The sequence below is a fragment of the Thermobia domestica genome, chromosome 2, assembly GCF_964235325.1.
Source record: "Thermobia domestica chromosome 2, izTheDome1.hap1.1, whole genome shotgun sequence".
Classification (NCBI taxonomy): domain Eukaryota; kingdom Metazoa; phylum Arthropoda; class Insecta; order Zygentoma; family Lepismatidae; genus Thermobia; species Thermobia domestica.
The window spans coordinates 369,331,397-369,355,790 of record NC_137455.1 but is presented as its reverse complement, the minus strand read 5'-3'; the positions used below and the strand labels follow the sequence as shown (position 1 = coordinate 369,355,790).

Sequence of the window (24,394 nt, the reverse complement as noted above, 5' to 3'; positions counted from 1 at the left end):
TAGTAATGATATTAAGTGCAACGTATAATAAAAGCAAGAATAGGAATAGCGAAAGAAGCCTTTATTAGGAAGAAAAGTTTGTTTTGTGGGACCTTGAATAAAGAGTTGAGAAAAAGACTTATAAAATGCTTCGTGTTGAGTGTTGTATTGTATGGGGCGGAAACGTGGACATTACGTAAAGGTGATGAAAATCGACTGGAAGCCTTCAAGATGTGGGTGTGGAGAAGAATGGAAAGAATTAGTTGGATCGAGCGGAAGACGAATTAGCGGGTGTTAGAAATGGTGGGGGAGAAAAGAACACTTTTAGATGTTATTAAGAAGAGGAAGAGAAACTGGTGGGAACATTGCCTAAGAAGAAATTGTATCATGAGGGACGTGCTAGAGGGTATAATGGCAGGAAAAAGAGGGAGAGGGCGAAGGCTACAATTAATGGACGATATAAAAACAGAAAGATCATACATGAAGACGAAGAGGTTAGCGGAAGACCGTGGAGCATGGAAGCTTCTCAGTTGCGGCAAGTACTCGATGACGTAGCAGGATCTTTTGTATCCTGTGATGAAATCTGGACCACGTACAAGAACGAACCCCACCCTCTAGAAACACAATCCGTATCCGAGAAGGAGAAAAAGATTTTATAATTCCTGTTACTTTCTTCATCGTGTCTCAGAATACCTATGATGATGACTAACATTGGCGGATCTAGAAGGTAAAATGGGGGGGGGAGCCAAAACCCAGACTATGATAGGTGTATCATGAGCTTACTATAAACGTTCAAAAATATATAAATAATAACTTAAATTATTTTTGTCACTAAAAAAAATCCTAGGAGGTTCTAGGCTTCCCTAGGAGGTTCTTAAAATATTTGTTCAGATAATTTGCACTGTCTAAGGTAGCAACACTGAATATCACATTCCTTCAAGTAGTCGCTTTTTAGAAGTTGCCGGCACTCGTTACGAATGACATTGAAGCAAAAAAATAATACAACAACAAAAACATCTTTGATAAATAGGATTTTAAACTGTCACTTTCATGCTCTGATATTACGTATGTTTTATGAGAACCATATTTTACTTAAAATGCAGGAAGATCTCTTGAGTTCTATGTAATTGGGTGAGTTTCATGATAGTTTATGTATCGGGAAAGGTAACAAGATATAATTTTAAAAGCATAACCTTATACCCTCTTGTCCATCTATTGACCAATAAAATTGCAGAGGCGTCCTTGTATGCATTGGTTAGAAGTTTGAAGGGTGGTTGGTGGACGAACACCGTGGGAGGGGGAATTACAAGACACTGCAGCAACAAGTATTAGTAGTATTAGTAGACTGGATGACGTAGCAGGATCTTTTGTATCCTGTGATGAAATCTGGACCACGTACAAGAACGAACCCCACCCTCTAGAAACACAATCCGTATCCGAGAAGGAGAAAAACATTTTATAATTCCTGTTACTTTCTTCATTGTGTCTCGGCCGCAAGAGGTCGCTGTTTATCTTTCCTCTCTCGGCACACGCGGGCTTCTACTGTCTCTCGACTTCTTTCAGGTAAGTGATTGTTAATACCAAAGCTTCCTGTTCATTAGTTACTTTCTCCAAAGAGTCCTGTGTTATCGAGACAAACATTAATTCCGACTAGATTGTAAAATAGTAACTGATAGGCCTATTGTCTTTGTGCGTTTGGTTCGATTCTAGTCAGAGGCAAAGTCGCTATCTAATTTTGAAACAGGGTACAAAAAGCTATGGCTTTCTTTTAGTAGGTCTGTGTACAGCAAATCAACATCTTCATTGCCGTTATTTTCGGTTTTCTAGAGCGTCGGTCTCCATCTCTTAATTCAATTAAGTATTCTAGTAATTCCCGTTCATCTCTGTTGTGTAGGGTCTCTGGTTCGATCCCAGCTCGTGTCAAGTGGGTTTTGTGGTTGACAAACACCGTGTTCGTGGGTTTTCTCGGAGTCCTCCCGTTTCCTCGCACGTTATTCATTGCACCATTGCATCGATTTACCATCATTACCGTCTCCTTTAGTCTGGCCGGTATAACCGTGTGTCGTAAAGCTACAACATTTGTTTTTTTTTTTTCCAAGTGATTCCCAACCTTTCTTGAATGACGACATACTTCACTACACGATATTAGAATACGTTTTTTTTTTTTTTTATTTTCTGTTAATAGAAATATAAATTATAAGTGTAGAAATGAAAAAAATGAAATGAAATCTTTCAGTTTAACGTCCCACGATTATGACCTTCAGGATAAGGAAGACGAATGATTAAGGCAAGTGAATTATGATGGAAGAATTGGTGAAATGAAATGTGGGAGGAAACGAGAGTACTCCTAGAAAACCCACGGAGACGATATTGTCCACCATAAACGTACTTGGGTGGGGATCGAACCAGGGACCCCATGCATAAGCTCCCCCAGGGACCCCACGCTCTATTCCTTAGCTACCATACCTCTCTTTAAGTCTAAAAGTATAAATTTCTATGAAGTAGTGATTCTATGCAGTATTGAATATTATTAATGCAGCTGGAAGCATTGGACACTATGTTTCAAGATTGTTTAAACTAATTCTTCAGTGCTTCATAACGTTGATATATAATAAAATTTCGCAACACACCTTATGTAAACTTGACGACAGTCTGCTGTTTCACACTCACGACACATCGGTTGCGGAACCACTGCCCTAGTCCCTCGTTATATTGGTGAACACCCAAAATTTATTGTCGCAGCTGGGCAACGAACTCGAGACTAAACAATGAATAGAATGAAATTTTTAGTTTTACGTCCCACGATTATGTCCTATAGGTTCAAGGAGAAAGATGACTGGTTAATAAAAGTGAATAATAAATGTGCGAAGAAAAGGGAGAATCCTGGAAAAACCGACGCACACGTTGTTGTCTACCACAAACTCGCGTGGCTCGGTATCAGAGAGAGGAACTCCTCGCATAAGAGGTAACCAGTACACTACTGTATGTCCAAAAATAAACAATTAATTGTCAAAACAAGAAGTACTGCTAGAGAGGAAACTTTAACGAAATTCATGGTTGATCAACCTTTTACATTAAAAAGGTACCAATTCCACATTCACTTGAAGAGGAACTAAATAGATTTTTAGAATATTGCTAGTCAGAATAATTAGACTTAGGATTCAAACTGGACCTCTTGAATATAAAGTGAGAACCATAATACATAACTTGCCTATCATTTAGTAGTAATAACTTGTCTTAAATTTTGAAGTTTCAAATTTTAAAGCAAAACTTATTTGTGCTGTAAACAAAATAGAGTTGATATTCTTGAAATCTGGAATCACTTTTGATAAGCAAGGCCCAAAGGTAGTGTTTTGTTGTATCTACTACACCAAGTAGAGACGAGACAGAATTCTCATGACGAAATAAGAGACAAGACATAGCTCTTTCAATGAAATCAAATATATCTTTCGAGACGAGACAGGCCCAAGTCTAGCCTCATGGGCAGCAAACACACCAGAATGGTTAGCACAACTGAATTTGGAACTTGTGGTACCTGGCTCGAAGTTGATGCGACACTGTGAGGCTATTGGAGAGAAACTTCCGAGTTTCGATCTAGATTGTTAACGCTGAGGCACGATGTGCTGACCACACAGTACAGACTAGAACGTTCCACTTGGACGGCCATACAAGTATAGACCAGCCTTTCTTTGTATATTCAGATGAATGTTTTCAGCTGAATAAACTCAGGTTTGATTACCTGGGATACTATCATATCAAGGGTCTCTTGGACCAGCTGATGAGTTTAATTGGAGGATTTAAGGTAGGTACACCAATGATTGCAAGATTCACCGGTGTGGTTCTCGCTTCTCAAACCAACTTTCGTCCGGACAGATCCGGTGACCTGGAAGCAATCAAAATCGTATCAGCTCTTCAGCATTGTTGCAGAATTTATCGGTCTCGAATATTCACGTTGTAGTAGACAAACAGATAAACACCGTGTGCGTGTTTTCTTTCCTCCCACTTTCTTCATTTCACCATTTCATTCAGTATTACCACCGTCTCCCTTGGCCTCGGTGGATAATTGTGGGATATTAAACTAGATTTTTTTTTGTTTCATTGTGAATGTTCACATGTTCGATCTCCTGATGTGATAGGCTATGTGAGTTTGTGGTGAAGAACATCGTATCCGTGAATTTTCCCGAGATTCTCGCATGAAAGCAAAATATTTAATTTTTACAAATTTGGCAAGGAACCATAGAGAGGTGTCTCTTTGGTACGGATGGAAGAGGTTCATGTTTGGTACGATGTTTGGTTCGATCTCAGGAAATATAATTTTTTATAGTGGCTAACATTGTGTCCGTAAATTTTCTTGGAGTTCTCCAGTTTCCTCCCACATACTGATTCCGTCAATTCTTTGTTGATAACTCATTAATTATTCGTGTCCTTGAACCGAAACGGCAAAGTCGTTGGATGTTACACAATTACCAGTAAATTAATTTTGAAGCATTCCACTTGCTTTTTTGGTTGTTGCTATTTGTTGATTGTTGAATATTGTATTCAAATATAAATAGGCCATCCAAGTTGTATCTGGATGCAGAAACGGCTGCAGATGTTTTTTTCCAAGGACGGAGATGGGGGGAAGGGGAGATGGAAGACCGACACGCATGCGAACTCGTGAATATACACAACGAATAATTTATGTAAAGCAGTGGTGCCCACCCCTTCATGTCTATTCTTAGGTATTCTTCCATTTTAAAAAAATCTTTTCGATTAATTTTTACACTCCCTCAAACATATTTATATAGTTTTTTTACCCCCCCCCCAAATATTTCAATGACGCAGTTTGCGTCATAGTCCCCCTTTGTGGGCACCCCTGTGTAAAGCAATTATCATTGACGCTCATTGCGTAACATTATTAACCACAGTAAATATATTAAATACTGTAAAATGAAATATTTCAGTTTAATGTCCCACCAGAGGTAAAAGTTAGGAGGAACGCGGGGGACGCCGTCCCCACACTTCCAGGTAATATCTGTGGCATCCCCCAATTTCTAGAAAAATAATCAATGGGTAAAGATAGGCACGGGGCACGGCGTGACGCCATGCATCGCCCTAACTTTTCAGATCCACTTTTACTCCTGTGTCCCCCGATTATACTCTTTAGGGTAAGGGAGACCCTTTGATTAAAGCAATTGAATGATGATGGAATTAGTAAGTGGGTAGAAATGGGAGTACCTCGAGAAAACACATAGACACGATGTTGGGGATCGAACCAGGGACCCCACGCACAAGAGGTATGCGCTCTACCACTGAACCACCGTGTCCTCCATTAAATACTGTAGTATGTGACTAAGAAAATATGTTGTGACCAGTGAGTAATTGACTCCTTTTGGCCCCCGTTGCGAGTGCCTATGTCTGGAAGTTTGTTAAAAATAATAGGTAAATTCAGACTTAAGAAACTAACATCAAAATACAGTCTAAAATCTGCAATTATTATGTACTCCCATGCGCAAAAAAAATTGCGCGTATACTGTAACTCACGATTTTTCGCAATTATTTCATTTTCCATATGTTTATGGGTAAAATTTAGTTATTAGTAAGTGGAGATAATAGAAAGCAATCCATCTAAGGAGATATTTCCAAAAAATATAATAAAATAATAAAAATATAAGCAAAAAACAAAATTATGTTCGGTTTTGTGTATACTGGCAATAATGTTTTCGAGGGAATTTTTGGAGTAGCACAGCACGATTGCAGAGGGAATAACAAGATTAGTAGGAGAAGAGCTGAACCAAGGAATGGAAATTGGAGTAAAATATTGCATTTATTGGCTTAAATCTAGGGTGTAAATTGTCTGCCAAATATAAATTAGCTTCTGTAAGCAAGATGTTATACGAAAATATATAAACAAAGAGAAAAACTGTTGTCTTAAGTTTGGAAGTGACATGCTCTATAGCCATGAGCATTTATTTCTTAAGAAAAAGAGAGGCAACGAAAGAAAATCTGTGTGGTCAAGTGGGTAGTGTGACGGACTAGTAATTCTTATACTGTTTTGACACCAGATCGAATCCCATCCGGTCCTGTTCAATTTTTTTTTCTTTACAAAACATTGTAGAAAGTGTATAATTTTTATGTTGATAAAACTGAAACAATACAATTAGGAAATAACTTGTTGTTTCCTCTGATGACGTACGAGGACTATCCAGAAAGTAGATTACGTTTTGGAATAAAAAATCAACAAAGTATAGGAAACAAATTTTATTATATACAGATGAAAGCCACACACAAATACTACTTTTCGACATAGTCACCATTCAAATTAAGGCATTTATCGTAGCGATGTACGAGCTTGGAAATTCCTTCGTCGAAAAATTCGGCCGCCTGCGACTTCAACCACTTCGTTACCTCTTCTTGCAGCTGTTCGTCGTCATCAAAACGCTGCATAGCCAGCCACTTCTTCATTGCTGGGAATAGGTGGAAGTCGCTCGGTGCCAGGTCGGGACTGTACGGCGGATGAGGAAACAACTCCCACTGAAAAGATTCAAGAACTTCACGCGTGACATTTGCCGTGTGGGGCCGGGCGTTGTCGTGAATCAACAAGATCTTAGAGCTCAACATTCCTCTGCGCTTGTTTTGAATTGCTCTTCTGAGGTTTTGCAGAGTTTGGCAATACCTTTGAGCGTTTATTGTAGTGCCTCTTTCCAGGAAGTCCACCAAAATCACACCTTTTCTGTCCCAAAAAACAGTCGCCATCATCTTCCTTGCCGACATTGTTTGCATGCATTTCTTGGGTTTTTGGGGAGAACCTGTGTGCCCCCACTGCATTGATTGCAATTTCGTTTCACAGTTCACGTGTTTCACCCATGTTTCGTCACCAGTAACGATGCGATCGAGTAAAGAGTCACCATCCTTATTGTAGGCGTCCAAAAAGTGCAACGCTGCAGCCATTCGCTGATTTTTGTGGTCCTCTGTCAAGATTTTTGGAATCCATCTTGCACAAAACTTGTGGTAACCAAGCTTTTCGCTGATGATTTCGTGCAACAAACTTTGCGAAATTTGTGGAAAACTCAAAGAAAGTTCCGTTATTGTGAACTTTCGATTTTCACGGACTTTAACATCGACTTTTTCGACAAGTTCGGCAGTCACTTTGCTGGGTCTCCCACTTCGATCTTCGTCGTGAACATTGGTTCGGCCATTTTTAAATCTTATGACCCACTGTCGCACTCCACCTTCAGTGATAATGTTGTCCCCATACACTTCACACAGCTGCCGATAGATTTCTATCGGTTTACAGTTTTTTGCTGTCAGAAACCTTATTACTGCACGCACCTCGCAGCTCGCGGGATTTTCAATTAACGCAGACATTTCAAACCGTCACAGTATCTTAACGGAGCACAGCACGAACCTCTCACTAGCACGGCTAGATGCCGACTGAGCTGCGCAACGCTCTGACCCCAAGATGGCCGCGCTAGCCCCGCCCCTAGCGGACACAGACGAAAACGTAATCTACTTTCTGGATATCCCTCGTATTTATTTAGAATTAGTGTACTATTAGTAATACCGATTGCTTTCAGTTTATGGTGTTGTATAGCTTCCTTTATCATCCTCTTTTCTTGAAAAAAAAAATTATCTCCAATAAAGTTTGAAAAATATATATAGTCAGAAACAGACATCTTAGTATCAAACGTGATTTATCGTGATGAATTAAACAAGTTTCCCGTTATTAAAAAAGAAAACTATAGAAAATCATTGAATTTGGTCTTAAGGTTTTTATTGTGCTATATATATTCTTTACAAGACTATACTTTATAAGGCAAGATGAGCGATCATACCCTCAAATTTAGCTAGTGAGTGAAAGATGTTTTCGGCACAAATATTTTACAGGTTTAGGTGCATGAAACACCAATACGCCATGGTCTTGACCTTCGTTTATTTCACAATATTATCCGACGTATCATAGCAGGTAAAAAGCAGCATCAATCGGCAAGAAGAACTGCAAGTTGTGGTCTTAGTCTGTTTTTGATGCTCCGGACTCGATCGCCTAGCACGCTCGTCTATACCTTGACTCATACGTCTATCATTCAGTGCAGGCACATATCCAGCTTTTCTTTTCGGAGGTGACCCGACACGAATCCTCGTAAGCACGTAATTCTAATGTTTCAAAAATATCAATAATAATAATAATAATAATAATAATAATAATAATAATAATAATAATAATAATAATAATAATAATAATAATAATAATAATGCAACAGTTCTGTATTTCTCTTAAACGTTTCTTACTTGTCATTTATGAACCGGTCAAACTTAATTCTAACTCACACGAAATCAAAAAATATTTTCTAGAGACATCTAAGGAAAACTGTCTGCTACGTATATCACATAACAAAAATAGCAAATGGCAATGAGTGTATCGTTCTAATACAGTAATGTTATAAAGAGACCGGAAACGAAATTGTAATCCCATTTAAAAGTGTTCTTTAATTCCACCTGGTATCAATGGCATTACGGTATATTCTTACAAGTAACACTTCCCAAGTGTAACACTCCGATTTTGATAAAATTTGACAGGCAGATACTACACATAAAATAAACGAATACATGTTTTTTTATTTTCTGCGGAAAAACTGTTTTACGGGGGCAAAAGCACTCACCTAAAATTTTGAAAGTTGACGCCCGAAAGACAAAAACAAGTGGACCAAAGTGTACGAAATTGTGCACAGATATGGCAGACGTAAAATGAAGGAATACGTGTTTTGTATTTTCCTGGAAAAAACGGTTAGGTGGGACGCAGACCCCTCCAAACCTTTGATCATGAAATATCAAAAGTGCTAGTAACAATATGTCTGATGTGTGTAAAGGACGAAGAATTCCGATGACACTTTGTGTATGGACAATACGCAAAAACTAAACGAATGCCTGTTTTAGGGGACAAAATCCCCCATCCAAAATGATGAAAGTTGACGCCCGAAAGGCAAGAAGAAGTGAACCGAAATGAATGAAATTGTGCACAGATATTGTAGACGAAAAATGAGGGAATATAGGTTCCGTATTTTCCTGAAAAATAAAAAAAAACGTTTCGGTGGGACACAGACCCCTCCAAAACAGTATGTCAGAAGTGCTTAAAGGACATGAAGAATTGGAACGACACATTGTATAGGGACAATACGCAAAAAAAAGGGTTTATTTTCTGCGAAAAATTGGTTTTAGGGGGCAGAATCCCCCCCTCCAAATTTTGAAATCGTGCACAGATATTCTAGACGTAAATTGAGGTAATTGTGTTTCGTATTTTCCTGGAAAAAAGCGATTGAGTGGGGCTTGGACCTTCTAAGCTGTTGATTAGGAAATATCAAAAGTGCAAATAAGTATGTATACGTCAGAAGTTCCTAAAGAGTATGGAGAATTGCAACGAAACTTCGTATAGGGACAATTTGCAAAACAATAAATGAAATGCATTTTAATTTGTATGAAAAAACAGTGTTGGGGCCTAGAGCCCCTCCAAAAAAAAGTTAATATTACCGTAAAAGTGCAGGAAGGAGTGGACCGAAGCAAATGAAATTGTGTGTAGATATTGTATAGACTGTATGTAAAATAAGGACTTTCGTGTTTTAAAGATGTCCCTATCAATTTTGGCACATCAACAGCAAACAGGAAATTAATCGGCACGTGTTTTTGTTTATGCGGAAAAACATTGTAAGGGTTAAAGTTGCCTCGTGAAATACTACAAAATACGCTATACTGTTTGTGCTTGTTGTTGATCTGCCAAATTTGAAGAAATCTGATGGAGACACTTGTGAAACACGAGAGGCTTTATTTTTCATATCCAATATCTACAGACAATTTCATTCGCTTCGGTCCAATCCTTCCGACACTCAACGCCTCGGTCCACTCAAAAGGTTTTTTTCTCTTTTCAGGAAAATACGAAGCACGTATTTCCTCATCTTACATCTACAACATTTGTGAACAATTTCATTCAGTTCGGTACATTTTTTCTTGCCTTTCTTGCGTCAAATTTCAAAATTCATGGGGGGGACCTTTTGTCCTCTAAAACCGTTTTTTCGCAGGAAATAAAAATGCCGAATTTGTTTATTTTTTGCTTATTGTCCTAACACAAAGTTTTGTTCCAATTCTTCATGTAAATTTAGGCACTTCTGACATACTGTTATTAGCACTTTTGATATTTCATGATCAAAGGTTTGGAGGGATCTGTGCCCCACCTAACCGTTTTTTCCAGGAAAATACAAAACACGTATTCCCTAATTTTATGTCCGCAATATCTGCTCACAATTTCGTTCACTTTGGTCCACTTGTTTTTGCCTTTCGAGCGTCAACTTTCAAATTTTGGGTGAGGGCTTTTGCCCCCTAAAACCGTTTTTTAGCAAAAATAAATAAAAAAATTAAAAAAGCACTTATTTGTTTATTTTATGTATAGTATCTACCTGCCAAATTTTATCAAAATCGGAGTGTTACACTTGGGAAGTGTTACTTGTTAGAATTATAACAACAACGCATTGTCCACAGTTTGGACACTGACTCAAAGTAATCTGACATAAAAAAAAAAAACCTCAAAAGGGAAAAAGTAGGTTTATTAAAAAGTGCTTGAGGTTTGGTAAGGGACAGCTTCCAGGACCTCACGCTGGATATCACTGAGTCAATGCATTATATTTGTTTCTTGCAAAGATGATAATTAGATGCGTAATGTGTAAAATTATATCATAGTTTGACTTTTTATAGGTCTTTCCTTAACACATCCATATTATCCGGCGTTCTGCCTGCCTGTTTTATGTCGGATAAGCGAAACTCTACTGTATTTTCAGATAGCATATACACAGGAGCTAGAGGTCTGCACGGGCCGGAATTTTTAGAACGGACCCGGCCCGTCCCCTTTAATTTATAATCTATAGGCATTAGCGGATTAAGGGCAGAGCCAATGGAGCCCAGGGCCCCCAGCTCAGGGGGCTCTTTAAAATCCCTCTGTTTAATACTTACGCTCGCGGTATCGCTAGATTTAAGTCTTTGCATCAGCAGCATTTACCTGTTAATAATGAATGCAATTATTTAATTGTTAATAATGAATTTAACTAAACTAATTATTGCAAATTTGGAGCACATTCAAATATTACAGCATAGTTCTCGATAGTTCCATAAGTAATTTCAGAGACCACGGTGTTTCAGTGGTAGAGCGTTCACCTTTGGTGCATGGAGTCCTTGGTTCGATCTATGCTCGCGCCAAGTGAACCTTGTGCTGGACAAACACTGTGTGCGTGGGTTTTCTCGAGGTTCTCCCGTTTTATCCCACTCTTTTCATTCCACCATTTCATTCATTTCTTATCATCACTGTCTCTTTTAGCCTATCCGGCATAATCGTGGGACGTAAAACTTAAAAATTTCATTTCAAATCATTTCAATCAAAAAACAGTTGCAGGAAGTACCGGTATGTAATTTCGAATAAAACAAACTACTATATACAATTCTGAGTATATTATTCTTTTATGAAATTCTCGCGAACCTTATTTCTAAATTGAAGGGTAAGAAGACTAAATTCATTCTCTTATTATTATAGATCCATTTCAATTGAAGCAGTTGGAATAGTTGAAAAAAAAAACCCTATATTCCAGTGTGCCACAATCGGTATAACGCGCCACACTGGCGTGTCCAGCAAAGTGAACAGTGTGACGCAAACTTTTTCCTATTATTTGCAAGAATATTTGTGGAGTTCCTGTTATTTATTATTATTATTATTATTATTATTATTATTATTATTATTATTATTATTATTATTATTATTATTATTATTAACGATTTTTCCATGGATCAGCTGTCTGTATACGGTTAAGCAACCACAAGTATCACATTGAAGGAATGTGTAATTATTTACTTTAATAGTAATACAAAAGTCTATTTGCTTGTATATTCTACCGGTAATAACTGCATCCGTCTAGAAAGCTAGGACTAACAACAAAGGGATACCAAGTTGTGACCACACACCGCCCCAAATCGTGGGTGCCACAAGTTCTCTTCTACGCCTTAGAACAATAAGGGCTGTAGCGTTCAGGGAGAGAGAGAAACAACTTAATTCCATTGCAGTTATATGCTTATTAAATGTTAACTTATATTTATAAATTGTGTAAGTGATCGTATCGTTTTCTGTTTATTATTATTATTATTATTATTATTATTATTATTATTATTAATAATAATAATAATAATAATAATAATAATTCTTATTATTATACATTTCTTAATACGTTGATTGCCATGTGTATGGAATTCCATACACACGGCTGTCCTGTACAGTAGAGTGTGATTATTTTCCATACGCAAACAATGTAGATATTCCAAGTTTGTTGTGTTCGTTCTATAGGTGTGTATGTAATTAGATACATATGGCGTAGACATCAAAATTTAATGTCCATGCCACGTATATGCAAAACCATACACAAAGACATTTATGAACAAAGACATTGAGTTTGAGTTTAACGTCTCGTTCAGCAACGAAGCTATATGAGACGTCGGCCTACTGATTAACGTGGACTCCGAACCACGTGAGCTCTCGCCAGGAATCGAAGCCGGGTCTTCCACGCCAAAGGCGCGTACGCTAACCACTAAAGAGCTTATGACTGAGACATTTATGAGCTAAAACAAAGGCGAAAACAAAGATGTGTGATGTGATTTTGAGTTTATCGTCCCTTTCAGCAGCGAGGCTATATGAGACGTGGACCTACTGATTAACGTGAAATCCGAACCACATGAGCTCCCGCCGGACGAAAACAAAGACCTTTGGAATTGACAATTGTTTGGACATTCCAGTCGAACCTACCTAATATTAACAACGTTTCTACGATAATTTCGTAACTTGTATTATTTCTTTTGTTGATTAGCTTGGTTAGGCTTATTAAACACTTTCTTCTTTGCACCGACGTGTCACATCTCTTGGATGAAGATACACTAGCACTCACTGGAAATCTAATCCAGAACCAATGCACTTGAACCATTTGACCACAACAAGGCACATTTAAAAAGAAGTTTCGATTTTGTTCGGGAAATTGTGATTAGGTGTAACATTTAAAAATATATTTAAGAAAGGGTACGGAGTAAACGCACTGTACTTTCTCGCTCGAATTTTTTACACTGACTTACGTTAGGCTGCAACTGTTATTGAAACATTTATTTGGGAAATTGCGAATAAAATAATGTTTTGGAAAACTTTGCTAGAAGAAACTTCAGGCCCAAAAGTAAAGTACCCATTGGTCATATTTCCGTTAGAAATAACTTGATCCATATATTAGAATTATAAAGGATATAATTGTATGTGAACTATAAGCAAAAGCGTCTGAGTAATTTCTGAGAAAATTATGCAAAAAGTCATCCCCAAGAATAAATTATCCCTTGTGGATCTTTTCAGTACAAACGAGCTATGCTATATTGTTAGTGTTTTCATAAAACATTTATTTATGAAATACGAACACAATCGCCTGAGTCGTTCTTGAGAAAATCGCAGGGTAAAAAGTAATATACCATTTCTAGATTTTCCGGATGAGGGAATTATACCATATAGCTAGGTTATTTATGTAACACGTATTTATAAAATATGAACAACAAACATCTCTGAGTTGTTTTTAGGAAGGTCATCGGGAAAAGCTTACCCTCAAAGGTAAACTCTTCTATCTGTACTTTTGACAATATATCGAGTATTTTTTAAGCAAATCGTCGGGAAAAATTTCACTGACAAAGTAAACTATCTCTTTTGGATTTTTCTTTTCGGAACAAGCGAGTTATACCATATTGTAAGATTATTACAGAAAATATTTTTACTGAAATTAGAACAAATTTGTCTCAGTTATTACTGAGACAATTGTCCAAAAAAAAATCAACCCTTGAGAAAACCACTTCTTCTGTATGTTATCGGAATAAACTATTTATGCTCTATGTTAGTTTATTAATGAAATATTTCTTTACGAAATATGAACAAAATTGCCTTAGGCGTTAATGGGAAAACCATCGGGGGAAAGCTCACCCTAAGATTAAGCTACTCCTTCGAACGAACGAGTTGTCATATTGTTAGGTAATTAATGATACGTTTATTTATGAAATGTGGTTGAGAAAATTGTGCAAAAAGAACGCATACCATACAGTGAATTACACCATACATATTTTTTCAGAAAAATTATTCATATGTGGTGGAGATTTGTTAATAAAATATATATTTATCAAAAGTAAATAAAATCGTCACAGCTTTTTTTATTTGAGAAAATTGAATTATTTTAAATTTTAATCCTTCAGTAAATTATCCTTGCTTTTAGGTGTCGAAGGACATAAAATTCGAAAGATATTATGTTATTAAAACGTTATGTCTAGAATTCGGTGCAGATACGTTGAACAGTATGGCCTCTATTTGAGTGCGTGTAAAAGCGTGACGAACCGAGAGACAAATAGATGGACAGACATCGAAAAATCATTATTTTCGATATGTAGGAGCCATGTAACTTGAATTTATTGAAATCTGGTATTCGGTTTTTATAACTATCACCACACTTTCTTCTTTCGTCGCTCGAATGTGAAAACGAATAGGCCTACACCGACACGTAATGTGATAATTTGTAATCCCAAAAATTTAATTTGTTATGTTTAATGTGTGGTTACTCTAGAAAAAAAAAAACTTATGCATGTTACATCATTTTATTATCAGTTTTTCATGCTACTATATAATTCGGTACGATTATAGTTAATATTCATGGCATCTTTTGGAAGCATTCGCGTTCCTCACAAAGAGAGCTGTAAAATTTAGTTTTGTTTAAAGAAAGCACTCTTGTTTTTCTTTTTTCACACAGACTTGCATTTGTTGCACTTGTGGATATGAAACAAAAGGAGAGAGAGAGAGAGAGTCAATACTTTAAAAAGAAACACACACACAGAAACACTAGAACAGTTTTTTTTTCTTCATGACAACGAGCTATCGCTGTGACTGTGTTCCTCACGCTGTGTGTAAAGCTGCAGGTTGATCTTGTTTTGTTTTTTCCTGTTCCTGACTCACAGACACTCGCAGTGAGGTGAAGCTGTGTAAAAACGGAGAGGGAACGGTTAAGCATACCATACCATAAACTAAAAACAATCGCTATTAGTAATAAATAGTAAGCTAATTCTGAAAAAATACGTCATCAGAAAAACAAAAAGTTATTTCATTATTATATTATTTCGTTTCTTATTAACATAAAAATTATACACTTTCTACAATGTTTTGTAAAGAAAAAAAATTGAACAGGACCGGATGGGATTCGATCTGGTGTCAAAACAGTATAAGAATTACTAGTCCGTCACTCTACCCACTTGGCCACACAGATTTTCTTTTGTTGTCTATCTTTTTCTTAAGAAATAAATGCTCATGGCTATAGAGCATGTCACTTCCAAACTTAAGACAACAGTTTTTCTCTTTGTTTATATATTTTCGTATAACATCTTGCTTACAGAAGCTAATTTATATTTGGCAGACAATTTACACCCTAGATTTAAGCCAATAAATGCAATATTTTACTCCAATTTCCATTCCTTGGTTCAGCTCTTCTCCTACTAATCTTGTTATTCCCTCTGCAATCGTGCTGTGCTACTCCAAAAATTCCCTCGAAAACATTATTGCCAGTATACACAAAACCGAACATAATTTTGTTTTTGCTTATATTTTTATTATTTTATTATATTTTTTGGAAATATCTCCTTAGATGGATTGCTTTCTATTATCTCCACGTACTAATAACTGAATTTTACCAATAAACGTATAGAAAATGGAATAATTGCGAAAAATTGTGAGTTACAGTATACGCGCAATATTTTTTGCGCATGGGAGTACGTATCTTAGCATCTGATCACAGCTCGATGGAGTTTCATGCCGTACATGAATACAACGAGAAGACGAAGGCATACAAATGGTCAAATGGGGAAAACCCACTGGACGTGAGTGTAGGTCAAACGCCCAGAAGAAAAGAGAGAAAAAAAAATACATTTTCCACTATGGTTTCTATTACTTTTATTACTCATATCACAGAGATTTACGAGTGGAAGATGCTAATTCTATTCAGGAGATAATGAACGTTCTTTGAATTGAAGGGTACTGGTTTATAAAGTGACTTTGAAATACCCTTATAACGAGAAGTTATGGTAGTATGAACCATTTTCCATTAACACACTAACAAGTATCCTTGACAAAGATCCTCCATACTAAATGTGATTAGAATATTTCAAATCCTATAATTCGTAACATTGAAGCGTTCTTTGTTCCTCATCTTGACCAGTGTAATAACACACTTAGAGCAAAAGGTGATGTAATGGGATTTTTTTTTGTTTCTTTGCTTTATTATTTTGTATTCTTGTACCACTTTTCTTAAACAGAAACGGATTTAACCAAAGCGTAACAGTTTTTTTTTCCCCCTCATATGGAAACTTCTAAATCCAATTTTTGGTTCCGCTTAACTTTACTATAGATGTTGATTGATGCTTTATGAGTGAGAGATAATGTCCTGTTTCAGTCAAAGAGTTTCTTCCAGACTAGACGGGATTCGAATCACTTCTGCTGTAAGTGGGATTCAAGACACTACTATAATTTGGTTTCGCTTCATGTCTTTGTCAGTAGAGAGGCTATATCGGAACGTCATGCTGCAAATCGTGCTGTTTTGTACCGCAGATAAAAGTCCTTGAAAAAAATTTGGAACCAAGCGGAGCAGCGTTCGCGTCTGGTTGTGTCAGTCCTTGTTTCGATTTCACCTCACGTCAAGTGAGTTTGTTGCGGACAAATACTGTGTGTATGTAGGTATGTGTGTGTGTGTATGTGTGTGTTTTTTTTTAACGAATTTAAGAAGTTCGTTACTGAATTCTCTATGTTTGTGTGTGTATGTCTGTCTATCTATCTGTTACTTGCGATTTTTTCAACTTTGAGTCCTCCATTCGACAGAGCATCTAAAACTATCTGAGAAAGTGATTGAATTTTTCGCGCCACTCTTACCGTTCCCGAGATATTGACCAAAAAATAGCTAATTTCCGGAGATTTTAGGAGCCATATCTCGGGAACCGTAAGTTATGGAGAGATTATATTGGTGTTGATCAATACTTAAGAGGATGGAGAACATTTTGGTATCATATAGTGACCAGTGACCAACTGGCCGCTGGTTAACTGGCCACCGTTCCCTAGATATTGACAGAGAAAAGTTCGAATTTCGGGAGATTTAAAGAGCCATATCTCGGGAGCCATAAGTCATAGAGAGATGATATTGTCCGAATTTTTGCGAGAAACAGAAGATGCGGATAAAAAGATTGACTTTTTACATGTAGGAACAGTTATCCTTACCGCTACATCTCTCCATTCTTTTAAGTTAATTCTGGCAGTGCTCTTAGAGCATTCTCAACTTTTTTTTAAGTTTCTCCTGTTTCCTCCCGTTTTCTTCATTTTTCCATTTTATTCATTTTCATATTCACCATCTCCTTTAGCTTACATGTTATAACTGTGAGACGTAAACTGAAATATTTCTGAAAATGACCTTGAAGCAGGGCCGTGCTGGGATACTAATGAGGGCGGTGGACAAGTCTATTAAAAGGGCGCCAATACAAACGGGAATACATATATATATATATAGTGGCGGATCCAGGATATGATCAAGGGAGGGGCTAAACCATAAACCATAATTTGCCGTTTTATCCAGTGTAAAGCAGAATTGAAGCCCATTTTATCCAGTGTAAACCTGAGCGTCAAGGGAGGGCTATAGCCCCCTTGAATATATATATATATATATATATATATATATATATATATATATATATATATATATATATATATATATATATATATATAGGAGAGGGACAAAAAATCTAAAACGTTTGCAAAAGTGTGAAAATCATAACTAGTATGGTGTGGGGTCTCCTTTTGCGTCCAAAACAGCTTGGATCTCACGTGGAATGGACGTATACAGCTCCTGAATCGTGGTGTGTGGACTTTTGTACCATTGTTCCTCCAAAACATGCTCCAGTTCCTTAAGGGATGCTGGTGGAGGGTAATGAGACCGAACACGCCTTTCTAACTCAGACGACCACAATGGCTAAATGATGTTCAGATCTGGTGATTGAGGGACCCAGGGGAGGTGTGATAGCTCCTGGTCATGATCCTCAAATCATGATTTTACCGTTTTTGCAGCGTAACAGGGTGCCAAATCATCTTGGTAGATGCCATCACCATCAGGGAACACCATTTGGGCCATGGGTAGAACCTGTTCCCCTAAATGGCCTCATACGCCTTAGCATTCATCATTCCATGCAGGGCTATGATGGAGCTGCAGAAAACCGCGATATCACTGCCCATGCTGTAACAGAACCACCCCCATGCTTTACAGTTAGGAGAAGACAGTCTGTAGTATCATAGGCCTTCGACGGTGTTCTCCATACGTAAACACGACAGTTGTTGAAAACAAGGTGAAAGTCGATTCATCGAACCCATTACGTGTTTCCACTGCTCATGAGTCCATGCCTTGTGGTCCTTACACCACTGGATAAGCCTCTTCGCATTTACTGCTGTGACAAGGGGTTTGGCGATAGCTGCCTTGCCATGAATGTTCATTTTATGAAATTCCAGTCGCACTGTTTTCGATAAAACCGGATTCTGTAGGCCGGAATTGAGTTCAGACTTAATTTTCATTGCAGTGGTCTTCTTTTTAGCTGCTACAATCCGTTTTAATACCCTCCGGTCCCTATCTGACAGGATTGTCTTTCGACCACTGTTGTGCTTTGCAGACGTCGTTTGCCCATTAATTGTGTATGCCGTCGTGACATTGGACACAGTGCCTTTCGATACCCCCACAATGTTCGCCACTGTTGCGAGTGAAGTTCCAACCAGACGGGCACCAATGATCATGCCTCTTTGCAAGTCTGTCAGGTCGCCCATTTTACCGCACCACTTTCACACCACGACACTCACAGGTGAACTGGTTACTGCTGACGGAAGAGAAAGGTCCACATGATACATTGAAAACAACAAACGATCGGCAACCGCAACACGTGTTGTACAGTGGAGGGCCAAACTTACGTGTTCTGTATGAAGTGTTTGTAGATTTTTGCCCATCCCCTGTATATATAACATTTCTGTCAAATAAAAAGAAGTTAAATATATCAACAACTTAATATAGCTCTATGGCCTATGGACACAAGAGGTTCAGTGCCCCATTTACGAAAGCTCTCCATTGATTTCTGTCCTTAGCCTACTGGACCCAGTTTCAATCTCTGCGAGAACCATTTTAATATTGTCCGTCCATCTGCGCCTCGGTCTTCCTAATTTTCGTTTTCCTATTTGGATTTCCAGTTAGAACTTTGAATGCGTTTCTAATGTCTTCTATTCTGGCTACATAACCTGCCCGTTTGAGCCTCCTAAACTTGATGACCCTAACAATGTTTTTGTAAACGGCATAAAGTTATGCAGTTCCTCGTTATGAAGTTTCCGCCATTCCCCATTCCAGTTTCTCTTGGAGTTCGAATCTTGTTTTCAAATACTTTCAGTCTGCGATTTTCCCTCAGAGTCAGTGACCATGTTTCGCAACCATACAGCACAACAGGCGTGATTATCGTTTTAAATTTTAACCTACAAATTCCTCAACAGAATTCGCGACAACAAAATATGTTTAACTGAATAATAACACGAAATTCATGCTTTCAGTTCACATCAAATTTTTAGTGATTATGGTTTTGGTCTGTTAATAATGATTCTAGATATTTGAAAGTATCCACTTTGTCGAAAGAAAATATTATTTGATATTTTAACGCATCCATAAAATGCAGTATTACAATCCCGACAAACTTTCATTTATTTAGTTTTCTCTGCATTTACTTCTAAGCCCATATCCCTGCAAGCTTAATTAAGATTTCTGCATTCCTTTCTATTGTTCTATCACCCCCTATTAAATTTACCTCAGCAGCATACGGCATAACCTAGTAAATACAATTTAGCTCTAGGACCTGATTGCTGTCTTTGATTTTCCTTATAGTGTTCTCCAGAACAAAGTTAAATAATAATGGCAACAACGCATCTCCTTGTTTCAGGCCATTCTCAACGTGAAAGCTCGTGAACAAGAATTTCTCTACTCGAACCTTACTTTCGGATTCATTTAAACACATCTTAATTAATCTACCTTTTTCGGTATTCCAAATTCTGTAAGCATGTTGTACAATGTTTCCCTCCTACTCGAGTCTAAAGTCAATAATTGATTTGCCAGGATATTGTATTCCCATTTCTTTTCAAGTATTCTCGAATGGTAAATATCTGGTCGATACTCGATCGATTTTACCTACATCCGCTTCGATAATCTCCAATAATTTCATATCTGTATGGAGTTAATCTTGTTAATAGAATGTTTAAGAGGATTTATTGGATGTTGATAGAATAGAAATGCCTCAATAATTATTAAATCAGTTTTGTTGCTTTTCTTTTGAACTGGAATAATAATTGATTTTTTTTGACTCTTATGGTATTCCTCCTTGTTCCAGGAGTTTGTGTGTCTTGCTCTACAATTTTTCTCTCCAGCTAAAATTAAGTCAACCAGAATTTTGTCTACACCCGGAGATGTGTGTTTCTTTATTTTTTAAATAGCGATTTCTATTTCTGTCTGGTTAGGTTCTGGAATAAACGGTTATGTTGTATGCATTTCACTTTCTCCACACACATTAGTTTTTGGCTATGTGTTAAGCAGATCATCAAAGAAATCTTTCCATCTATTTAAGATGCTATCCTGATCAGTGAGAATTGTTCCTTGAGCTTTATTTAATATATAAGCACGAAATTGATAACCTTTCTTAAGTCCGGTAATGCATTTATACATGTCCCGAATGTTTTTATTTTTACTATTATTTTCAAGTTAATTAATTTTAGCTTTCAAAAATCGCGTTTCTTTGTTCCAAAAGTTTTGGTAGTTTTCCACCAGATGACAGTGAAATATTATGTAGTTATTTCGTTCGGATTTTGTAGCCAACGCTGTTTCTTCTGTTTTCTCTTCTCTGTTACTTTAGTGCATTCCTGGTTGAACCATGCTATGTTCCTACGTATTTCCGCGTGTCCCAATATTTCTTTTGCTGTTATCTCTAATTTCAACCAAGTATCCTGAACACTAGTGCACTACGAACCTTCTAAAGCCGAGAATCTATTCGACACTTCAATCTAGCTCCCCTCTCACCTGACTCTCCTCTAATGTCTTTAAATTAAAGCGCTCCGTTTTCAGATATTGAATATTTCCCTTATTCAACGATAGTCTCTCTTATTATCATAATCAACTCCTCTGAATGACCGAACGTCAGTTGTTCTAGACTGTTTTCTTCTATCTACTAAAACGTGATCAATTTGATTGTGTTTTTCCGTCTGGTGAGGTCCAAGTATATTTATGAACGTCGCGATGTGGGAATTTTGTAATCATCACGATAAGGTTTCTGGATTTGCAAAGTTCACGAGTCTAACACCGTTGTCACAACCTTCCTCATGCAGACATTTATTCATGGAAACATCCTACCTTCGCATTGAAACCGCCTAACAGAATTTTCACATGGTATGCAGGAGATGATCAAATACCTGTTCTATTCTTTCGTAATTTTTTTTATTGTCATCCTTATTTTCTGTTAGGGTATGTTCATTTAAAAAATAATATTACACCACCGACCCTCAAGAGAAGTAAAAGAAAATCTATCATTAACAAATTCAACCCTGTAATTGCTGATATTACGTATTTGTTTGTGAACGAAAAGTTGGTAATTTTTAATTGGATCCTAGTTGGTAATTTTTAATTTGTTCCCGTAAAAGAACGTAAAATTTCCCGACTTGACTCCTCCATTTCCTTCTCATCTAACTTCCTGATATCCCACTAGGTCCATCTTCTATTTCTAAACTCATTCGTTACACATTTTAACGCGCCTGCCCTATAGAGACTTCTTATCTTCCATGTTCCAATTCTCATGTCGATTTTACTTTGCTGAGTTCGTGCCAAGTTATCAGTTCTGATCCGAGGATTCTGCGAATATATCTGAACAAACCTTTTTTCTACAGGATGAGTTGTTAGCCCCACACCAAATCCTCAAGCTGGAGGATCACCCCTTGTCTGTCCGCGATTGCTTATTCAGTATATTCGCAGCTAACCTCTATATCCCAGAGGCCTTCTCTTCATTCCACAACCTGAGGATACGCCGTGCCACGGTGACAGGAAGACCACATTTTACGGAAATTAATATAGCTATATTTTAGAATTACAATATATACTGATTATCCGAACACTGATTTAAAACAAACAGGAACGATTAATATACTCGGATATATGGATGCATATTAAGACTGTGAAAGGTTCGATGCCGTAAAAATCTTAAATTAGAGACTAGTGTCAATGTAGTATTTCATGAATGCATCGTGCTTTTGACTATCCGAACTATTCTTGAGGTATTACATTGTTTCGTTTTATAGCTACATAACTTTATAATATTTTTGTAAGTGATTATACTCTTTACCTGTTCTATGCCAATAGCAACTGTATGAATTTATAATACAAAACTGGAATACAGAAGAACAAATTAAAAAAAAAAAAATGTGATATTTCGCAGGGCATCTTATGTAAAGGGCGCCTTGTATTCTTCACAGCTTCTTTATTAAAAATCACTATTTGAATTTATTATACAAAGCTGGTATACAAGGTAACTAAAACCACTTATCTATAATGTGATGTTTCGTAGGGCGCCTTATGTAGAAGGCGCACTGTACATTACACGGATTCTTTACAAATAATAACTGTATGTATTAATTGTACAGAACAGTGGTATACAGAAGAGTAAATAAATCGTTCATCTTTGATGTGGACTCGTAAGGGCGCCTAATGTAAAGGGCGCACTGCACCTTTCACGGGTTCTTTATCAATAAAACTGTAAGAATTTATTACTAAATCTTGTACCTTTATTTATAATGTGATGTTTCGGAGGGCGCACCGGGACACGTCCCGGTGTCCCGGTGGGCCAGCACGGGCCAGCCTTGAAGCAAGCTTAGAAGGCGCATATGATAACGGTGGAGCTACTACGGAATTCTTTTGAAGTTAATGCACTGTTCTATCGTTTGGGGCAAGGAAAGAATTTATATGAACTATAGGACATAAATTTCGTCAAGAAACATGTAAAAAAAAAAATACTTCTGTGTTACATATATGAACAAATCGTAACCGGTTCATCGCTCTTCCTTAATCGTAAAAGAGACATTTTTTTTTACCCAACAGATTCTTAAGTGTACACAGATAGAATGTGATGTAACAAGTTTCTAATCTTTGAATCACACGTTATATCCCCTGCTGCGCCAATGGATCACTACCTTATGCGCTCCTTTTGGTAAGAGCGTCCTTTGCTGTCACGAAGAAGTGACAAGCTCAGGGCAAAGGCACATTCATGTATGGTTATTGTCAGCCGAAAACAATGGAATCTTTTGAGAAATGGGCAATCGTATGCGTATGAGTCAGTAAATGGTTATGAAAGACTGCACAACGCTCACTCAATCACATGTTCATACAACAACGGAACAAGTGAAGAAAGAGAAAAATTACTTTCACTGTTGGCAATGGGGCGGGGCCATTTCTCTTGTCTTCCTGATCGCCAGGTGTTGAATCGGTTGGTGATTGTTCCTTCATTACAAGGCTTCTTGTACCGCGGTGAGCGTGGGTTTGCTTTACATGCCTTCAAGATGTTTACCCGTTCTGTTTAAACAACGCGATTGTATTTGAAACTGTACTTTAAAAAAAAAAAAAAAAAATCACCTGCTGTGGAGAGCAATGCTATTTGCTAGGTAAACACAAAGTACATTAAAATTTGCTAGAAATGCTTGAAATGAATAGGGCTTTTAACGTATGCAAAATGTTATTACGTAATCTCATGCAGTCAATTACTGTCAGATATTACACAATCATATTATCGCTGATAGTGATTTCATAATTTAATATCCTAAACGTGAAATTTCAAAATATGTAATATTTAAGGAAACAACGTAGGATGCAGTGGCGTAATTAATAGCTTGGGGGAATCACTAAGGGAAACGTGAAGAAAGAAAAATCTTTTGGGAATACTCACAAAAATAACGAACAATTTCATGATGAACGTGAGCTCATTGTGGTTTCATTTAAAGGATTTTTGGTTTCAAAAATTTGCTTTATAAAGATTCGTGATAACCCTCAAATTATCCTAAGTACGTATCTAAATTCGTACCTTAATTTATTGACAAATTCTGCCGTCCCAAGGTGAAAGACCGTATCTAAAGATTTGGTCGAAATTGAGTTACTAACAACAGGGAAATCATATGACTATGGACATTAACTGACACAAGCAGAAAACCGTATCAATACTATTGGAGACATTATTATAGGTATAAGCCTTACCGTATACGTGAGTTTTTGGCCTTTAG

The 24,394-nt window shown here is 37.2% G+C and overlaps 1 protein-coding gene across 1 annotated transcript in view; it reads left to right on the top strand.

The window, feature by feature from the left end:
- The first annotated feature begins 1,387 nt into the window (after positions 1 to 1,387).
- Positions 1,388 to 24,394, top strand: part of LOC145678830 (peroxidase-like) — a 209,881-nt gene continuing 186,874 nt past the window's right edge. The window contains exon 1 of the mRNA XM_081749376.1: positions 1,388 to 1,542. The gene's annotated coding sequence lies outside the window, so the exon portion shown is untranslated. The remainder of the gene's footprint in view (positions 1,543 to 24,394) is intronic.